We start from the raw sequence: 22,859 nt of genomic DNA, 5'->3' as shown, positions 1-22,859 counted from the left end.
AAAGCACGCCTGAAAAAGACAGGCGAATACTTTATACTTTCTGACATTCTTGAGTTACTCCTAATCACATTATTTCTTCTTTCCACAGCTCTCCGGACAAAAATGGACCCTGATCTCCGAGGATGGAGCGAAAATTGCTGAGAATCTAGATTTTCTGCTCATCTTCGCGACCATTCTGCTCCCAGTCAGCTCTAAATCATCTTCCAGATCCTGCAACCTGGTTCACTCTTGTAGCCAACTGTTACTCGAGTCTACTTAGCCATCCTCGAGCTCCTTTTCGCTTGAAAGTTACATCGATGTTTTTTAGTTTATTATTATTTTTTTGTATTTATTTTTGTTTTATTCCAGGCGCGTCAAAATTTTTTGGTCATCAGCGCCAGGAGCTTTTACACTGACGGCTTCCGGCCTAATAATTCTCTACAACACTCTCTTCTCTCCCTACTATCTTCTGCGGATGTGAAAAGCCACGCTACACTGATTTGTTTTTTGTGGACTTTAGCGTTTTTTAGTAAAATCCTTATCCAAGAAAGAGAAAAATGAATTTCGAAACTCTAACATCATCGCAGTACTGCCTCTTCCCAACCTGTAACATCGCCCTATTTAGTTCACTAATCTTTGAAAGTAGAAAGTTTACATTATAGTTATACAGTTGATAAATTAGATAAATGTTAGCACCCTTCAAGTTTGCAGATTATTAATGGTAGGTAGGTATTAGCTAGTTAGTTAAATTATTTAGGATATCTTGTCTTCGTCAGACCTCCTAGAAACACCGTAATATGCGGATAAACTGGTGTTTACCGAACAACTTCTCTATCCATAATCAATAATAGATTTTATTTATTAATCTAACCAAACATATCCATCCTAACTGGCAAACTCAGTGCTACCTAAAGTAGCGTCAAAATACTGAATTAACTTTATTTCATCTAAATATCTAAAAATTCTCTGACGCCCTTTCAGAAAATGTCCATGTAATGATTATACAGGGTGTTCATTTTAAGACGGCTCAAATGCATGTCATGCTTAAACGGTTGATCTGAGCAAAAAATGGGAGAGGAAAAATTTGTTGCCCGACACCATCAGAGCAGGTATCTTGATATACAGTACATGCTGTACAAGCTTCGTAAAGCTTCATTATTTGATAAATTAAGGAATAAGTTTGATCCTTTAAATGAATCTATAATTTTTTTGGTAATTAAACGTAACTCTCCCAAAATCACCAAATAATTATTAAACCTTCTTGTTTCTAACAGATGTAAAATTAATTTTTAGCCATTTTGTGTATGCTTGAGAACATCTAAAGCTCTTAACATTTGATTTTTCTTAGAAATATCTAAAACATTATTTTAGAGACGATATGAATCCGGAAACATATCTAAACAAAAAAAACGTAGTTGTATTAATATTTTGTGAATGGGTTGTGTAGATAGCAGGCTGGATCCAGTTACGTTATATAGTTACGTCACGTTAGTTACGTTATTTGAACTGAAGGAACATGTAGTTTAGTCAGACAACTTTTCGGATAACTTTATTCAAATCGTTATTATAATTATTTAAAATAAGTATCCATGGCGGGAGAAATAAAATAGTATCCAGCATGGCGGACCCGACACATTTTCAACACATTAAAATAAATATACAATATGCATTTATAAAAATTAATTAAACTATCTATTTATCTAAATTTTTGCGCAAATGATTGATTTCTTTAGTGGCTGATATGGCTCCAGAGGCACGCTAACTGGGATACTGTAAATCTAAGCGGACATTACACTCTGTTGTATTAGTCAGGTGACTGTGGCAACTGCCTTCTGGTTTTAGATATCTTTATGTGTATATATACATATGTTAGATTCTTAAGTTAGTTTCTGTTCCTTGATTAATCGATTGTGTTTTAAGTATGTTGAGTATTGTGGTATATGGAATGGTTTATAAAATATTTTCCTTTTAGTTATCTCTGTATCATTCTTGTTTTGTTTCATTCGTTTCTCCAAATGCTGCGGAAGTTGGTCCAGTATACATGGTTGCAGACGTTAATCTTCTATATTAAGTTAGTATTGTTTTTTACCTACATATACGTACAGGGTGTTCATTTTAAGACGGCTCAAATGCATTTCACGCTTAAACGGTTAATCTGAGCAAAAAATGGTAGAGGAAAAATTTGTTGCTCGTCACCTCTAGTTTCAGAATATGTTACTTGATTTTGGATTCCTGCTCGCATACGCCGCTAACGCGCGACCAAAACTGAGGGTTCACAGTTGACCCCCATTTTCATATACACACTTTTAAAGAGTATAAAAAGTTATGAAAGAAACCGGAAACCGCTATTCGATATCTTCAAAATTAAAGGTGCTAGGCTATTTCAAAATCTGGTATTCATTAAACATATTTCAATTTTTTAACTTGTTATCAAAGAGAAAGAAGAGCACGCGATAGGTCATTTTTATGTATTTTTTCATCCCCTTTCTACTAAAAATATTGCCAAGGCCGTAAAGCTAGTATTTTTCTTAATATCGGGAAATAAGACGTTTTCCGAGTGATTTTTCTAAGAAAAATTAAATGTTAAGAGCATTAGATGTTCTCAAGCATACACAAAATGGCTAAAAATTAATTTTACATCTGTTAGAAACAAGAAGGTTTAATAATTATTTAGTAATTTTGGGAGAGTTGCGTTTAATTACCAAAAAAAAATTATAGATTCATTTAAAGGATCAAACTTATTCCTTAATTTATCAAATAATGCACTTTACGAAGCTTGTACAGCATGTACTGTATATCAAGATATCTGCTCTGATGGTGTCGGGCAACAAATTTTTCTTCTACCATTTTTTGCTCAGATCAACCGTTTAAGCATGACATGCATTTGAGCCGTCTTAAAATGAACAACCTGTATAATCATTACATAGACATTTTCTGAAAGGACTAAGAGAATTTTAGTTTCAAAGTACGTCTTATCATTTTGTGGAAATATAGATAATTTTCGAAAGCAATGAGAATGGAAACGAGGAAGTAATTTCGAGTTGAAGAAGGACAAGCTAGTAGAAAACGGAGCGGTATATCCTGATAAAAAATTTTAAAAAACTCGATCAATTTGTATTTTGGAGGAACTCTCCGAAAGCAGTTTCTAGATTCTCATTTAGCTTTTCACAAAGGATAATTTTAATAAAACAATAATTTGAAACTTAAGTTTTCTTTGACAATTGGTGGAAGGAAGTTTAGTGTTGTTGACAAATTAGCTGCGAAAGGATTAGAAAGTGCTGTGATAAGTTTTGATAGTATTTAGGAAGATTTAGCAAGTTCTGTGATGAGAGGAATTTTGATACTTTACGCATTAGTTTAGGTTAAAGAAGTTCGGTGGAAAGTTTGGCGTTGGAATTATTCGGATTGGCGAATTTGTAATCTGTTGATATAAGTGGAGTTATGTAAAGTTTATTTCCTTAAGTCGATAGAAATATTTGGAAAAAAATCTTTCTTCTCCTTCCCTTGGTGCTACACTCCTGTAGTAGGACCTAGAACTCATTCAAGAGAGAGTGCCTCTCTTCCCTGGTCTTCGGCTTTTAGGCGCCATCTTCTAACACCCACCTTTCGCAGATCACTTTCTGCGTCATCCAACCATCTTATCCTGGGTCGACCTCTACGTCTTGCGCCCCCCGGGTGTCCATATAATACTTTTCTTGGAACTCGATGATGGGGTATCCGTTCAACATGGCCGAGCCACCTCTATCTATCTATCTATCTATCTAATTGGCGTTACAACCCTTGGTGGGTCCTAGCCTCCCCAATGAGTCTATTCCAATTTCTCACCTTTAGCAGGTTTCTTGCGTCACTGATGACACCATCCTCCCATCTCAACTTTGGTCTACCTACTCCTCTCTTTCCGCCTCCATCTCCATCTCGAGCGACCTTCTGGAAATCGATCCGCCATCCATTCTCGTAGCATGCCCTGCCCAGCTCAGTCTTCCCAACCTTATCACACGTACCACATCCACCTCTCCGAACAGTTGATATAGCTCCCTATTTCGTCTCCTTCTCCACACATCTCCCTCCTTCACAGGACCGAAAATCCTTCGAAGGATTTTTCTTTCAAAGAACAGGAGGCTGTCCTCATCGACTCTGGGAATTGTCCATGTCTGAGAGGCTTACGTCAAAACTGGGCGAATCAGTGTTTTATATAGCCTCACTTTCTGTTCCTAGAGAACAGGCTACTCTTCATATACCGGATCAGACCGAAATAGCATCTGTTAGCTATCGTTATTCTTTTGCCGATCTCCTGCGAAATGATATTGGAGGTATTGACTTGGGAGCCAAGGTACACGAACTCTTCAACTTTAGCAAAAAAAGAAGGAGTCTATTTGAATACCGACTCCAGGAGGCCCATTGCCACGTCCGACATACATGTATTTTGTTTTACTTTCGTTGATCGTGAGACCCATAGGTAGCGCCGCCTTCTGAAGTGCACAGAAAGCATTTTTTAGCGCTGAGAGGGATCTTGCAACGATATCTACGTCATCTGCGTATGCCAGTATTTGGACGGAACCGAGCCACCTCAGCCTGCCTTTTTTGATACAAGAAACTATGTCGGGTTCTCCGTATAGTTTCTTGAGTTCTTCGTTCTTTCAGAGCCTCCATTCACCGTCAATGAACACCGAGTCGTAGATTTTTCGCTCCCGTATCCTAACCATATTCTCACATTCTTGTGTCATTGCCCAGGTCTCGCTACCATACATCACTACTGGTCTTATTATTGTTTTATAAATAATAATTTTCGCCGGACGTGACAAATTCATAAACCGCAAAACCTTTTGTATCGCATACAATCACCTGTTTCCTGCAGTTACTCTTCCTTTTATTCAGCGGTCATGTCACTATTTGCTGTCAGTACTGAGCCAAGGTATTTGAATTTGTCGCATGTGGAGAAGGTATAATTGAGAATCTGAACTTGCTCTTCTCGTTGACTCTGGAGCCTTGAGGTGCGCATATGCTTTGTCTTCTCTTGGATTATCTCCAGGCCTTGTTTTTTTGCCGCTTGTTCAAATTCTTCAAATGCTCCTCCTAATGCTGCCCTTGACCTAGCAACAATTAACACATCATCCGCATATGCCAAGTGTTGGGTCATCCTATTTGTATACGGTGCCCCCCCTGGTTCGTCCTTATGGCTCTTATGGCCATTTCCAGGCATATGTTGAATATCAAGGGTGAAAGCGGGTCGCCTTGTCTCAATCCTCTTTCATAGAGGAAAAAAGTCTTTACAGCGTCTTTTACTGTACCAGCGTTCGCCGGGTAATTTTGTCCAACATGAAAGTTGTTTGGAGGATTATTTGTTTGGGTGAATATCATTCTTAATTCTTGCAAAAATCGGCTCAGTCGTACCCATTTGGGTGAGTCATTTTCAACTACTGATTTATGAGATTTCACTTTGGGTCTATGCATTGATAGCTTTGATTTCTGTGGCGATCCTACAGAATTATTCCCATTCATTTTGCTTTTTTGAATTTTATATAATTTCTTGAATTATTTTTTTGGTACGAAAGAAAAATAAGGAAAAAAAAAAGCTGTGGCTGTGTCATGGACAGGGCCGTGTGTTGTACGTGAATACGTTTACGTAACGGGTTATATTTTTTATATAAAATATTTTTATTTATGTATTTAGGATGAAATCAAGGAAACAAATCGACGATCGAACACGATCTATGCCTATACAGTCCATTGTCGATGTAGAAGCGATTTCATCATCCACTTGCATAATTTCAACCGTCCCAGCTCCAGATGTACTGACACGGTCGTTGATCCGTTCGGCCGCATTCATTCTTCCACGTTCTCGGCACAGCTTCACTCGGTCATATGGTGTTTTATTATTACCATTCGATTGTTCTTGAGAAGCACTTTCCAACCGTATACGATCTCTGTATTTGGTTTTGGCTTTTCGACGCGTTTAGGCCGACATTATATATTTTTGATATTTTTTTATTCTAACACCTTATTATATTCACTGTCACTATTTTACACTAATGTTTTATATACAACCGATAGATTGTGATGACAGCTGACGATTAAAACTTAAACGAACATCGTAGAAAGTTATACTAATTGCAAATCTCGATACGCAGCAAAATGATCTCAAAATGGCGGCGCTTCCTTCTCCACCGCGCGCGATGCGTCACAGTCCTTGCTTATCGTAATGAATTCTTTGATCCTTTAGCTATCCAGTGGTCTAATTTAATTTTGGATGTAGACGATAGATTCGAAACTATAATGCCAAACTGTATCCCCCGATTTTGTTATCATTAGGTTTTTTGGATTGCCTCCACATGATAGCAAATTTAAAGATGTATTCACGTCAAAAAAGGTGTCTGATCTGTGTTAAGGGAAATATTATTTGCAAACTATTCTCTAAGAACTAAATATCATGATATTTATGGATCAATTTAACAAGATTTTCTTTAAATCGTAGCAAATATAACCTGCTCTACTTGTGGAGGTTATGGACTGTAAAGCTGCTTGATTATTACTTTATTTTATTTTTTTTCTACTTTAGTGAGGTTTGGAATAAATGGATAGTGAAGAAGGACCCACAAAGCGATGAGGAGGATGGTTGTAAACGAATTGATGGGCTCAAAGCCTGTTAGAGTATTCCTCCATCATCAGCCCTTTGATCTCAACTCTCCAAATAGATAAAAGGACCCCCCCCTCAAAAAAAAAGAGTAAAAATTGGTGGAAGGTGTTGTTAGATTGAAAGGGTTTAGTAGTCCTTTGGGAACAATCAAAAGATCCCTTCCCGGCCACCTGTTAATGGTTTTTTTTTAAATGAAAGTCACATGAGTCCCCCAAATTTACTTAATTGCGACTGTTGTTAGTTATTAATGATTGAAAAATTGTTAGCCATTCTAAACTAATTGATTGAAAAATCCAATAATTGGTACTTTTTGTTTAGGATCTCCTATAGATCTCCCAATATCTGCAGCATGAGAACACTAACCTGAGGCCAGCTTTTACTGAAAGAAAGTTCCAGGTGCCAACAACTCCAGACATACATTTATGTAGGTCTATCACTTTTATTATTATTATTTTGTTTCTGAAGGAAAAGTCATTGGAGGGAGTGTTGGCATATCATGATTTCTAATTGAATACCGATTTCGAATTGTGATTCAATAAAGTATTAGAGTAAAAATGACTTTTTAATAAAACTTCGATTTTATGAGAATAATAATTCGAGTCAAGTTACCTGGTTCTGTGTTGTCTATAATGAGACATACTATCCGTAGGCCGGCATTGCAAGCAAAACAAAAAAGTTTCGGGCGTCAATGATCGGAGATGTCGTCACCTCTTAAATTAAAATAATAATAAATCATTATAATTAATTTTTGTTATTTATTAATTAATTATTATTACTTATCCTAGAACTCAGTCAGCCACTCGAAGCCCTGCAGTCCAATATGTCAGGTAGCTTTAAATGTCATGTGGAAGTGTGATGTGGACTTACGGACTAGAGCTGTGGGGTTCAGCCACACTTATTGTACAAACGTACGGACTGTACAGACATTTCGGTCAATACTCCTCCGACAATACTTCTACGGTGACTAACCTCACTCTTCACAACGACCTCAACATTCTCTTCATAGACCAACTCGCCAAGATGAAATACCAAAAATTCCATACTGCTCTCTCTACTTGCTCAAATCCTATCGTACAGTCTCTCGCCACCTCTGACAACCCCACAAGGCAGATGAATCGTCAATGGCCCAAAGACCTTCTTGAGGACTGAAGACCATCACCATCATAATCGGTTTCCTACTGGGTAGTTTCTCTCCTCCTGCTCTTCATGCACCAATATATCTCATCCACCTTCTAATTTACTTGTTATCCGAGGTCTGTAAATTAAGTAATGAGACTGATTTTTTAAAATTTTTTTTACTCAAAAAGAATTACAATTCTATATTGTCACCTTCAAAATAACTTCCTTCTGAAGCCACACAGCGCTGGAGACATTTCTTCCACTCCTCGTAGCAGTGCTCGAACTTCGATACTGGAATAGCCTTCAGCTGGTCGGTTACAGCCGTTTGAATGTTTTCGACTGTCCTAAAATGAGTTCCCTTGAGGTGATTTTTCAACTTCGGGAAGAGAAAAAAGTCACAAGGACTCAAGTGGCACACTTCAACCTCTCCAATGCCCAAAAAAGCAAGGATGGCAAATTCGAAGATCAAATGCATGCTGATTTGTTTTTTCGATATCCCCCCGGAATCGTCCACAAAGAGTTTCTACCTCAAGGTCAAACGGTCAATCAACACCTGAGAGGTTCTTGAAAAACTTCGAAAAAGGGTCATTCGTGTGAGACCAAACATCAAGAACAAGTGGGTGTTGCATCACGATAATGCTTCTTGTCACACAGCAATTTCAATAAACGAGTTTTTGGACAGTAAAAACATGAAGAATCCGCCAGATTTTCCTATTCCTCTCAAGTTATCAGCCGATATTATAAATACCAAAATGGAGGCAAGAATTAAGATTCAGCAAAAGTTATGAGCAAGGAGGAGGGGAGACAAAAGTTACTAAGCCCTAAAACAATTGCAGGCAAAATCCCACGCGGATTAGATAGGAGCAATACGGTGTCCCTCTTAAATTTAGTTAACGACCACGGCCATCACCGATAGAACCTCTTTAATCCTGGAGAGGTGTCGCGCTCTGTGAGCACTTCACTCAATTGTGACTTACCGTCATTTTTAAGTTTTTATTTAATTTTAATTTTTTGTTTTTAGTATAAACATTATAGAATATATATTTTAGTCATATTTCGGTCTGATATTTTACTTTTCCCTTAAAATAAACCAACGCTATTTATTTTAACTTAAAACATCGTCCTCTCTTCTCTCGTTAAAATTGTAGCACGAGACTGCATCCATTATCCCCGTACACTCCCATATCCAAAATCGACTGCTCAAACTCCTTTCCATCCTAGACTGCCATCCCAATCCACTCTGCCGCGACATAGCCTCCTATATCCTTCTACAACATACAGACACAAAAGACTAAAACATATCCTACTGCAACTCTTTACACTAGCTGCAGGTTTTTCCGCTCCTTTTTTCCCTGCATTCCAATCCTCCACGCATAACTTTTCTCTTACTTCACTAGATTAGAAGGTTGAAATGTATAATACATTTTCACTTCTGTATTTATTTAATGTATTGCCCATAGGCCTACTGTGTGTAGTACATCTAAAGTGGAGTTCAATGACGTATTGGCAATAACTTCATATTTTCCACTGTTCTTGAGTGACGTCACTTTAATTTTTTTTTTTCTAAAATCATTACTTTTTTCCAATAAATATGTTATCACTCAGAAAGTTTTAGTCCGAATTTGATTCTGATGACACGGTTAGAAAGACAGGTAAATTTTCTGAAAATTGATACCATTTTGAAGCATAAGTTATTCTCCAAACAGCCTCAATCTTCCTCCGGATGCTGGAAAAATAAAAGTTATCGAAATTTTTAAGAAAACTCATTAGGCCCTTACGTGATCATTATCAGACCTAGGTGCTGGCACTTTTTAAAGAAGTTTCCTTGTTTAATGGACTTTCAAACGGTATATCATTTTCCAGGATTCCTTTCATCTTCGTATGAGAAATTACGTTTGTTTTACAAGAAAACGTGTTCACGAACACTCCTCAGTGTTAGTTTATCAAGATGTTTAATTCATTGAAAACTCTTTTAGATGGACCAGTAGTCAATTTTAAAGTAGGCTGTCTTAAAATAAGGAAGTCAAAGGTTACAAAATTGCACTAAAAAAATGTTAGGAAATATCTTAAACAAGTACTAGAAAGTAAGCCTACTGGATCCCGAGTTCAAATCCAGCTGTCTGCCCTAAACTTTTCTCTTCTTAGAAGCTTCTTACAGCTCTCCAACCAGTGAAGGATGATGTTATCTTGTCAGGAAGCCGGTAGTGCCCTAAAAAAAAAGGCTCCGGGCGCCAATGAACTCAGATGTTAACGCGCCTTTACACAAAAAATTGCACGTGTAAAGGTCGCAGCGAAGGAAACCCCACTGTTTAGACATCCTCGATTCACTGATACAATGAGGGTTCATCCCGTGTGTGAACAAACATTTCTCATTCTATCTTTTCACTGAAAATATAAAAAAATATCTGAAGTCCCGCCAGAAAATAGCACGGAAATAAAATATTAAGTTGTATTAAAATTAGTAACAAATTTAAATCTGTGTGAAGTAAATGCTAACGGGGACACCAGCTCCCAGGTGTATATATAACTGGTATTCACAGTGTGCCTCCAGGGAGTGCTCGGCCAAAATACCTGGGCAGCAAGGCATGAATGGCTTCTACACTCTCTTCGGGTGAAGATAAAAGAGGTTTTTTTTATCCTGATTTTATTATTAACTAACATTTTCTTATCAAATAATGTTAGAAATGGCGTTTTGTTTGTAGCCACCATTTTCTTCCTGCTTGATTAATAGTTGGAATTCATTAAGAATAATTAAAGTCAATAGAGAAAATAAAGCTAATCTCTTCGCATATTGTTTAATTTTAGTAAATCAAAGAACGTATATGCGTGAATATGGTTTCACAGTGTGTTCGTATTGTTTTGGATTAGTATTAGTAGAATGAAACTCCAACAGAAGGCTGTAGTGTGTGTGATTTAATCTCAGCAACACTGTGCGCCACCATCAATCACAGACCAATTTCGCTGTTCACAATGTGTGTGCCTGTGATTGTGTACTTCACAATCTCTTACACTTTGCACAAAAAAAAACCCTCATACACAACTGTTCTTCTCTTGTGAACCTATTTTTTTTAAGGTTGAATTTTTCTTCCTTATATTTTCATTTTGCTTTTATTTATTGACTCCCAACTTTTATTTTTGTCAAGTTACCATTCATCCGTCATTCTTCCAGTTTGTTTATTACAAAACAGACATTGTCACCTGCTGGACTTTTATTGAACGTCCTCTCATAAAATTTCTCGCAAATTTAAAATCTCAAGTCAGCCGTACAATTCAAAAGTAGCAATACGAGGTATGTTCAAAAAATAAGGTGAATTTTTAAATTTCGCGGTCTACGTACATTCGAATTTCGATTGTCTTTTTTTTTATGTTGGTACACTTGTCTCGAACATATTTTCAAAGTTGTAGCTATATAGCATGTTTAGTTTGTATGTTAGAGGCATAAATAAGACAAGTGTTTTGCGAGTTCGGCGATTTTCTTCTGTCGAAAAAAATGGATCAACGAATTTGCATCAAATTTTGTGTAAAAAATGGAATTAAGTGTTAAAAAACACTTGAAATGTTGACAGTGGCGTACGGTGAGAGTACTCTGTGTCAAAAAAATGTTTACAAGTGGTACAAGCTTTTCACAGAAGGTCGAGAAGATGTGAATGACGACGCTCGCCCTGGACGCCCCAGCACATCAACAACCGATGAAAATGTTGAGAAGAATCGTCGAATCACAATTAGAGAAGTTGCTGAGGTTGTCGGCATATCGGTTGGCACATGTCCTGCAATTTTTTTCGGAAATTTTGGGCATGAAGCGTGTAGTAGCGAAGTTCGTTCCAAAATTGCTGAATTTTGATCAAAAAAACCGTCGCATGAGCATCGCTCAGGAATTGTTGAATGACATTATCATGTCTCAGCCACCGTATTCACCAGATTTGGCGCCCTGCGACTTTTTCCTGTTCCCATGATTGAAGAGACCCATGAAAGGACGGCGATTTGCGACGATTGAGGAGATAAAAACCGAATCGCTGAGAGAGCTCAAGGACATACCAAAAAGTGCATATCAGAACTGTTCCGAGGATTGGAAAAAACGCTGGCACATATGTATTATATCTGAGGGGGACTACTTTGAAGGAGACAAAATAAAAATCGATGAATAAATAAATATTTTTTAAGAAAAATGAAAATTCACCTTATTTTTTGAACACACCTCGTATAACGGTTGTACCGAAATTTATAAAGCCTTAGTACTCCAAACGAGTTCTATTCTTATTGGCAGGCTATTTAGTTTTTATTACGCAATATTGTGTTTATATTTCCTACCCATACTGGCGTTCTTATTCACCTATTCTATCTGGAGTACATCCTAACTCACCCTACAGGATCCTGCACTTCTAGCAGATGATACCTTGTCTCATAGCTCCAAACATACAGCGGTCCTAGCATCTCGCGTTCTTTAAACCCAGAGAGATTTCTAACAAATTTGACCTATAACATGAAAAATCATTCCCCATCAAAGGTGATTGCTTCATTTTTCACTGTATCCCTATCCTTTTCCAAACGACCATAATTCCTATCCTCTAACTCAGTGATTCTCAACCTTTTTGTTTTTTTTTGTCTCGGCACACTTTTAACGATTTCAAAATTTGGCGGTACACTAACAATAAGCTTGAAAGTATTTTACTTATCCATAACACACTGTGTGAAATAGTTTATGTTTATTTTCAATATAAAATAAAATAATATGTACTAGAAAAACAACAGTATATATTTAAGTAAGGAATTAATTACAAGTTAATAATAAGAATACTTTTAATGAGAAATTTGAGCTTGATGTTTTTTTGATAATTTCGTTTATATTTGGTCGTATAAATGATACTCTTATATCGTCTTCTTACATTTAATATATAATTTTTATTGTATGCATTTCCAAAATTTGGCGGCACACTTCAAAACTTTTGCGGCAAGTAAAAGTGCCGCGGCACAGTGGTTGAGAATCACTGCTCAAACAGCTTAGTTCTAAACACTCCAACTAGACATACGACAACTTTATTATATTAAAGATAAGGCTAAATAGAATAACTTCTTTCCATTCTTCTTTACCGACGTTTCAACCTCTCAGCAGAAAACAAAAGACTACATATAACGTAGTCCAAAGTTCTTAAAGCAAATCTTATGTATTGGACAAAAAGGTCTTCTTCAGAATTTTGGTGAAGATGATTGAGAAGAGGGTAAGGAACCCAGTGCTAGAGAACAATATATCCCATAATGCTGCTCTATTTTGTCAAAGTGCAGGGTGGTAAATGGGAGACTACATAAAAATAAAAAAACAGAGCCTTCGAGGAACCTGGAAACTTCTTGGAATAACGCTGGCCTCAGAGGGCCTCCTACAGTAACTATTGGTGGTGGACGAGAAACCTCTTTTGAAGGATGTAGTGTTTAAGGTGGTTGCTATTTCTCTCTACCGGCTTCTGTCTCTTTCAGGAGTTCTCAGGAAGGTTCTGGCCGCTAGAAAGTGGAACACAATCAGTGGCTCTCCGTACCCTAAGATTTCTTCTAAAATCTAGGGTGATTACCAGAGTCGAAGGTGTGTTTTACCCTCTTTAGAACGCTTCCAACCTTTATTTTGGGGGTCAATTTTGGAAATATGGGAAGAGCTTTTAGACATCAATCATTACAAATATTATACTCATACTTCACTGCCAGCTTTATCTCTCCTTTTAGAACTTCACTGGTATGCTTGGTTGCCATTAAATCTGGAAGAGCTTCAAGAAATGGCTTGAAACCCCATACTTTCTAGAGAATCCGGTGTTAGAGAGTAATCATGTTGCATGCAACCACCTTAGGGAGCTCTCTTCCTTGTATTTAGAGAGAGCAATGAGTTAACTTCCTGGCTTTCGGCTCCGAATACTCTTCGTTGAACTTCCCCTTGAAGAACATGGATGAAGAGTCCCATTCTGCACACCCTATCAGATACAATCCTCCCTGAAGCCTTGAAACGCCGCCGTTCCCGAGATTTTCCTTCACTTCCGACTAATCCGAAACACACCAATTAAATTAAATTAAGAAAAAGGGTAACCCTCTTTTTCATAACCTAATTCCATTATCTCATCACATTCTATTGCGTTTCACGTTGCATGTTTGCGATTTTTTTAATTTTTATTATTATTATTGTACTGTATTCGTTCATTGGCGTTAGCGAAATAATAGTTAAGCGACGGTTAATATTCTAAAGTGTTGATCAAAATTGAAAATAATCATTACAACAACCCAACAACTATTAGAAACTAGTAAAGTAGGTGTTTAGTCGGATAAAGTTACGTGACTTTGGTCTAACTTAGCATCTCTTACTTCACGGAGATATTAAGCCAGACTGAGATAGCAGATATATGCAGCTACTCAGGCATAACTGCGTACATGGCTATAATCTTTTACACATACTCGCTTACCAAAAACAAATGTACACTCTTATTTATCTCATTTTCATCTGTAAATTGCTACAATTTATAATGATTACAATATATTGTTGAACTTGAAACTGACATAAAAGCTGGCTACACAAATTATTTTTTTCTGCAACCATGTAGGGAAGTTCTCATTACTCAATTAAAATCAGCTGTGTAATGCCCAACTTCCCACACTAGTGGGGGGAAATTCCCATTAGTGTCACTTTCCGCACTTCCTTGATATAAGAAGTTTTGTTATTAACATAAATATTTTCTGTAAAACTCTAATAAGCTTATTTAAATTTATTTTATTTAAATAATTAAAAAACGAATATTAAAAAATAAAATAAAAATTGAAAGGAATATAGAAATAAAATTAATACTTTAATAAATAATTAGATATTTTTAATTATAACAGTTAAAAAGGTTATAGTGTTACCTTATAGAAATTTAAAATGGATTCTAGTGATGCCTGTTTAGAAAACACTCCTCCATCAATAAAAGAAACAGCAGAAAATGTAATAAGTAATGTAAATACGTAAGTAATGTAAATAATTGTAATATAACAATAAAGGGAAGGGATTAGCTATGAGGTTAGCATACTGGACTCCCACGCGGAGGTCCCGGGTTCGAATCCAGCAGCTGACCCTTAGATTTTCTCTTCCTAGGAGCTTCTTACAGCTCACTGTCCGGTGATGGACAGTGTTGTCTGTAACGAGAGAACACTGTCCGGAGGCCGGCAGTGCACTGGAAAAAGCTCTGGGCGCTAATGACCTCAGCTGTTGATGCGCCAAAAAAAAAAAAAAAAAAAAAAAAAAAAATATATATAACAATAAATGTTTATAATAAATAAATTACTTTTTGTAGACTGTAAAAATGAAATTTTTAATTTTATTAGTTAATAAATGGTTGCAGAAAAAATATAATATTTAACTCTAGTGTAAAGTATTTTCCTCACACTCGGCAATTTGCACTTGCACTCGCATCGCTTCGCTCGCTCGTGCGTGCAAACCCTGCCTCGCGTGAGGAAAAGTACTACTTTCCACGCTTGTTAAATAAATAACTATTATCATTCCATCCGAACTGTTTGAATGTTCTTTCACTGTTATTAGAGAATTATTTATACTTTTACTCTGCAAAAAATAGACAAATTTGTTTCTACTTTTGTTCAGTAGTTTTAGTCTGAATGCCTTAAATCATCCATTTCTTTTCCTGAAGAAAAGTAGGGAGATATCTTTTACTTTTTTAAAAAAAGAATCTTCTCTTGAGGAGATACACTTTGCATATTTCATTGTTTGATCAAACTCTTGCCTTCAATGTAAAGCATTTCTTTTATGCATGTAGGACGCTATAAAGGTGAACTTCTGCTTGCAAACAAACCCAGCGCATTACAATACCCTCCATAACTTTGAGATTCCTTATAAACCACAATAAAATTAAATTTATGTAACAAAAATATAGAAACAAACAAAAAATATTGTTAGATAAACTAAGTTTAGAATGTAACATTGTTTGTGTTATAAATCATTGTTAGGAAAGTATGAATATTGTTCTTTCCACACAACCAATTACCTTATTTTACGTAAAAAAGAGCATTGCGAGTTTTGACCTAAGGCAAAGTACTCTACTTAAGCTCCAATTTTATTAATTAGGTTTGTGGCTTATGATGACGAATTTAACTTTCAACTCAATTAAGGGAAAATGGAAATGAAAGAGAAAACTTTCGTATTAACCTTTTTTTGTGTTAACTTTAGAGAAGCATTTTTTTTGTTTTATTTTGTTTCATTTGTTTGATTATTACAAAGGCAAAAGTTTACCATAATTAATACAGCTGTTGTGAACAATTAATAATTACTAATGAAGGGAGAAACTATTCAGTGATAGCATTCTGCTTAAGAAATTTGAAAGCTTTATTTCTTAAGACGGATTCGAGAATCGACAGAATACGAGGTGTGGCTATTAAATAACGAGACTGATGCTGCTACAGAAGAACTACGCATGCGCCAAATCCTAACGACCGACAGCTGTGCAGCGTAAAGCCTTCTCTTTCGATTGCAGCGTCTCTCTCATGTTTGTAGAGAAATCTGTCTGTGTAAGAGGTGTTAGTTTCGCCGAAAACATGATACTACACATGTAGTAGAGCAACGATTTGTCGTGTAATTTCACATCAAAACTTGATAAAACCGCTACTTAAACTTATCTTTTATTAAAAGAAGTTTATGGTGATGAATGTTAATCATATGCGCAAGTTTTTGAGTGGTTCAAGCGTTTCCAAGATGGCCGAGAAGACGTCAGAGATGATGACCTTCCACGTCCAAAACGGATGAAAATATTGATTATAATTAATCAACATTACTACCATGAGGTGCTTGCTCAACTCCGTGAAAGAGTAAGGGAAAAAAACGACCCGATTTGTGGAAGAACAAGGCATGGGTTCTCCATCAAGAAAAACGCGCCGGCTCACACTGTATTGTCTTTCTAGCCAAGTACAACATCCCAGTTTTAGGCCATCCGCCTTATTCGCCTGACCTGGCCCCATGTGTCTTTTTATCTGTTCCCCAAAGTAAAATCTGCATTCAAAGGAACACGATTTCCGTCCAGTTGAAGCTGTGAAAGGAAAAGCGGCACGCGCCATGCAGGAGCTCACAGAAAAAAGACTTCCAGCACTGTTTCGAAATGGTAATTTCGCATGGAGCGTTGTTGGGTTAGGGTAGTGGTGTATATTGAAGGTGATAATAACTAAATATGTGTAAATTTAAAATAAAATGTTTTACAGCAATAGTCTCGTTATTTAATAGCCACACCTCGTAAATGATCCGGATGTAAAGGTAAGGAGTTGTAGAATTTGATTCAGTGGATTAAGGTTATTTTGGACAAGAATGCAATATTGGGATCATTATGGTTTGGTTGGATACGTAGAAGGGAGCATTGACAAGTGTCCGGAGGATTTGCAAGGTTCCGAATTCTTAAGAGGTTACACCGCTTGGCAGAACCCCCATAGTTCGATACCATAGGTCCAAATTGATTTAAGTGAACTGTTGTACAAGATACGTTTGTTTTTTTAGCGATAATCGTGATCTGTAATATACGAGGGTCGTTTGAAAAGTCCGTGCAAAAATTAAAACTACTTAATTTTTTGGGGTAAACCTTTTTTATTTTCAACATAGTCTCCTTTTGGGCTTATACACTTCGTCCAACGCTGCTCTAGTTTGTTGATCCCTTCCGAATAATAGGATTTGTCCAAGTCTGAAAAATAGCCATTCGTTTCTGCAATCACCTCCTCGTTTGAATAAAATCTTTTTCCCGCCAGCCAGTTCTTCATATTGGGGAACAAATAGTAGTCCGAGGGAGCCAAGTCTGGAGAATAGGGGGGATGTGAAACGAGTTGGAACCCTATTTCCATTAATTTTGCGACCACAACTGCTGAGGTGTGAGCTGGTGCGTTGTCTTGATGGAAAAGGACTTTTTTGTGGGCCAATCGTGGGCGTTTTTCTTGCAGCTCGGTTTTCAAACGGTCCAATAACGATGAATAATATGCACCTGTAATAGTTTTACCCTTTTCCAGATAGTCGATGAGGATTATTCCTTGCGAATCCCAAAAGACAGTCGCCATAATCTTTCCGGCCGAAGGAACGGTCTTCGCCTTTTTTTGGCGCAGATTCCCCCTTGGTAACCCATTGTTTAGATTGTTCTTTGGTCTCAGGAGTGTAGTGATGTATCCATGTTTCATCCACAGTGACGAAACGACGCTTAAAGTCCTGCGGATTCTTCTGGAACAGCTGCAAACCGTCCTTGCAACACTTCACACGATTTCGTTTTTGGTAAAGCGTGAGCAATCGCGGCACCGATCTTGCGGATAGCTTTGTCATGTCCAAATGTTGATGCAAAATATTATATACCCGTTCATTCGAGATGCCCACAGCACTAGCAATCTCACGCACCTTCACTCTTCTGTCATCCATCACCATATCAATGATTTCTGGAGTAGTAACCTCAACAGGGCGTCCAGAACGTTCAGCGTCACTTGTGCCCATATGGCCACTCCGAAAATTTTGAAACCACTTATAAACTGTTCTAATCGAAGGTGCAGAGTCACCATAATGTTTATCAAGCTTCTCTTTAGTCTCCTGAGGCGTTTTGCCTTTCATAAAGTAGTGTTTAATCAACACACGAAATCTTTTTCGTCCATTTTTTGAAAATCACTCGACTTCCTCGATTCAAACGAATGCCAAACACAAAGAAATAGACCGATCTGGCTGAAACTTGGTGTGTGATCTTCCAAGAGATGCTTCTAACTAAACATAACCTCGATACGCGCCAGTAGTGCTATCTCTCTGACTTTGCACGGACTTTTCAAACGACCCTCGTAAAATAGTCTTTTGAGCTGCCTGAAACTGGTCTGAAACATTGGAAATGTAATATTTCTTAATTTTTGCTATTTTAATTTTAAGGATAGATAACATTTTGAACTGTTTTTGTCGTTTTTTTGTTGAACATTTTACAGTTTCATTTAATGGGCATTCTTTTAAAATCTTTTTAAAGATAACAGTTCATGAATCCTTACAGTAGATTTTAAAACAAGCTAATTGCTATGTTTCTTTAATTAGAAGATTTTTTCCATGTATAAGTGCAGAAAATGAATAACTTTTACTAGATACTTGTGCCAATCTGGTGCCTAAAAGAAAATGAAGCAAATACTAAAACTGGAAATATTCTTTAGAAAAGAGAAATTTTATGTAATTCAGGCCTCATAATATTGTAAAGATGTTGGGTAAACACTTGACACTTTACCGTCAATTATTCTCATTGAGCGCGATATTAAGTTAAAGGTTAAAACCTTAAAAAGATTTTTTTTTAAAATAAGAAAAACAAGAATTAAAAGAAACTTAGCCACTTGTAATTAAATTCTTCGCCTGTTAATTTATTTTTGCCTTTTTTTCACTTTGTTAGATTTAATTCCCAACTAAGACTTAATTACACACTTTAGTTTCCTGCTGTTTCTTATTTTCAGTTAAAACTTGCATCTTTATTAATTTCTTTGGTGAGACTTCCCTTTTCAGCTTTTCCTGTGCTTACATTTTCTCTTAATTTTTCTTATTTTTCAATCTTCTTTTAAAATTAATTTGCACATCATTTTAGAAATGAAACTGTATGCCAAAATTTATTTTACCCTAAAATGAAGAATGTAAACATTTATTTTTATTTTTCTTAAATTTCAGGCGCCTCAGAATTGGTGACCGTAGCTTTTTTCATTGTACTGCCAGCCTCCGTAACAGTACGAGGTGCGGCTATTAAATAACGAGACTATAGCTATAAAACATTTTATTTTAAATTTAAACATATTTAGTTATTATCACCTTCAATATAAACCCCTCCCCTATCCCTACAACGCTCCATGCGAATTTACCATTGTTCGAAACAGTGCTGGAAGACTTTTTCTGTGAGCTCCTGCATGACGCGTGCCGCTTTTTCTTTCACACCTTCAACGGACGGAAATCGTGTTCCTTTTAATGCAGATTTGACTTTGGGGGAACAGATAAAAGTCACATGGGGCCAGGTCAGGCGAATAAGGAGGATGGCCTAAAACTTGGCTAGAAAGACAATGCAGTGTGAGCCGGCGCGTTGTCTTGATGGAGAACCCGTGACTTGTTCTTCCACAAATCGGGTCGTTTTTTTCCTAACTCTTTCTTGGAGTTGAACAAGCACCTGACTGGTAGTAATGTTGATTAATTATAATCGATATTTTCATCCGTTTTGGACGTGGAAGGGCGACCCGGGCGGTCATCATCTTCGACGTCTTCTCGGCCATCTTGGAAACGCTTGAACCACTCAACTCGCGCACGTGATTAACATTCATCGCCATAAACTTCTTTTAATAAAAGATAAGTTTCAGAAGCGGTTTTATCAAGTTTTGATGTGAAATTTCACGACAATTCGTTGCTCTACTACATGTGTAAGAAGCTTCCAGAATAAGATAATCTAAGGATCAGCAGCTGGATTCGAATCCGAGATCTCCTTGTTGGTATCCAGTACACGCTAACTACTCGTACTACACTAAACATTGGTTTTGTATTAAAGAAAATTACACTTTCTTATTTGGTTGATCTGAGTTCCAGTTTTGGAAAGCACCAAACAAAAATTGTTTGAAATATAGTCATCCTCCTCGATAACATGATCCATTGAAAACAAATATCTATCCTTTTTTCCTAACTTGAGAATAACTCATTGCTCCATTAGATTTTCATTTAACGTGTTCTAAGACCACTTCTAGAACCTACATCATCGTTAACCTAGTCAACACCAATTGGAATCTCCGGAATCCGTTATTTTCCAATATTACTACATCTCCATTTTTGCTTACTTATTCATCGCCATGTTAATCACTAATTTACACATTCCTCTTAATAAACACTCATTTCCAATTTCTTCATATCTGCTTAATTCGGCTAGAACTATTTCAAGTCGGCTTTCAAGCCGTAAAGAGAAAAACAAGAAGAGAGACTGTGATTACGGATACTTCTGGATAGTGTAGAACATTGTGCTGGACAGGATCCTCGAGTGTGACGTACTGAGTACTCGAATCTTCCCAAAGTTCTTCGCGATTTTAAAGTTTGATTAAGATATTGTTCTGGAGGAACAGCCTACAATCTTTCCGCGTTGGATTATTCTTCCACTTTTCCCCTAGGCCTGTTAGATTAGATTAGATTAGATTAGGGCTAACTCAAGGCCTACGCCACCGCGACCCCTTTGGATCTATTGTGGTTCCCCGACTTTAGAGCTCACCCTCCAGACCCGTCCGCTTAATCAGACTCTTAATTCTGGAGAGTGGCTCCTGGGTAAAGCTCTCAGGCCATGGTTTTTCCTCCCCGAGAAGTAACATCCTTAGCCATACGAGCCCCTCGCACTGACACAACACGTGCAGTGCCCCTAGGCCAGTTACAAACACTTACGTATATCGTTTATACTTATGACCTGGATACGGAAAGTTATTCACAAAATCTTTGCGATTTGTCAAAAATTTCTGTAGGGAATTTGTTAACCTTTAAAATATAATTTCATTAAAAGGCAGTAATTTGCTGTAAATAACTATTTCTTCAATGAACTTTTAGTGTAATTCTCGTACGTTTAACAGTGATGTATTCATTTTTAATTTAAAATTAGACTTCTAGTTTCAATTTCTGTTTTATTATTCATTACAATTATTGATTGTATTGCAGCTAGAAGTTTATTTTACTTTAGTATTGCCGAAATAATTTTCTATCTGGGTTACAGGAAGAGCTTGAATTTGTACCTGTGCCCAAATTGTCTTGACTGTTGCTAAAGCTTCAGACATAATTTGCATAAACTTACATTTGCCAACTGTGCCAGGCTTTATCTCTGAATGTTCACTGAAAGAAGGCCCCAGAGCCAAAGTAATCGCAGTAAGTTCTTGAATATTTAGAAGACTCTTCAATATTTATTTATTTATTTTTATTATTTCCAACGGTTTGGACAGTTTTTTTACTATTATTTAACTAAGTTAAATCAAATTTGTACGCAATTTTCTATTAACTAATTTTGTGCTTAGTAGTTGTTTATTAGCTGTAGCTGTTGTTTATGATTACAGCCATAAATAGGAAATTTAAATAGCTATAAATTTATAGGCTGGCGCGGATAATTAGATTTGACTTTAAAAGGCTGAAGAACTAAATAGAATAAAAGGTAACATTACTGACTAAGAGTTAATTGGCTAACATTAACATTGAGCTTAGAACTATACCTAACTAGGGTAACCTAAAATATGCTAGGATTACTAAATGAATGGCTTAAATTGAATGGATGAATAGAGTAACGTCATGTAGAGTGAATTTTCCAGTGGGTAAATGCAATGCCTGAATGCAATTGAGTTGACGCAAGCGATGGTTTGGCGTCCTTATTTACGTTGATTCTTGGACCAGCTTCTATTCTGAGCCTCTTTAAATCTTTCACAGCTATTTTTGTTTTCAAACTTATAGACTTCCTAATTCTGTAATACTTTACGTATGAATAGGAAAGTTGAAATCATCCGTAACTGTTTTAGCCAGTCTCTTTAAGATTATTCCTTTGAAAGTATTTAACAGAACATTATTTTACAATTTATCTTCTTTTTCTTTTTCTCTTATGCCTTTCAGCGTCGAGCCTTACTTAGGCCTTTAACCAGCGGATGTACTCTTCCCTGTTTGCCAGTTTTCGGACAGAAGACCTAGTCTGACCTCGCTTTTGTGCCAATCGCCCGATGTAATCCAAATAGCCCAATCTTGGTCTGCCTTTTGGTCTACGGCCTTCAGATTTGGCCTCCATCAAGCACCTAATCTTCTCCTCTCCTCTTCTCCTGCAGACATGGCCAGACCTCCCCCAACTGCCGATTCCTCCAACTTGGTTACGTAGGATTGAAACTCTAAGCTGCTCCTTATTGTTTCATTTCTAATTTTATGATTTCCCTTCGATCTCAATTCGGCAGCTGTAACCCGGCTGCATGCTTATCCAGCATAGTCCACGATTCTGCCCCTTACTGAAGAAAAGGTAAGTAAAAAAACGGTCTTGAATACGGTCATTTTTCACTTTTTTGCTGACCTATCTTTTACCGACCACAGTATTCCTGATCAGACCTTAGGCTTTATTGGCCACACCCACACGATTCAGCACCTCTTTATCAATTCCGGCTATCCCGGCTAAAC

General features: G+C 36.9%; 1 protein-coding gene and 1 long non-coding RNA gene across 2 annotated transcripts in view; one reads left to right on the top strand and one right to left on the bottom strand.

Moving 5' to 3' along the window:
- The window catches only part of LOC141454735 (uncharacterized), a 633,436-nt gene that overhangs the window by 539,346 nt on the left and 71,231 nt on the right, over window positions 1–22,859 (bottom strand). The gene's annotated exons all lie outside the window — the stretch shown is intronic.
- On the top strand, window positions 1,361–21,576 carry LOC141454768 (uncharacterized). Its single transcript, XR_012458964.1, has 3 exons — window positions 1,361–2,050; window positions 6,932–7,037; window positions 21,436–21,576. It is a non-coding gene; the product is annotated as an uncharacterized lncRNA (long non-coding RNA).

Source organism: Rhodnius prolixus, unplaced genomic scaffold, assembly GCF_049639745.1.
Source record: "Rhodnius prolixus isolate KJV_2025 unplaced genomic scaffold, Rpr scaffold_9, whole genome shotgun sequence".
Classification (NCBI taxonomy): Eukaryota; Metazoa; Arthropoda; class Insecta; order Hemiptera; family Reduviidae; genus Rhodnius; species Rhodnius prolixus.
This window is presented reverse-complemented; position numbering and strand designations above follow the sequence as displayed.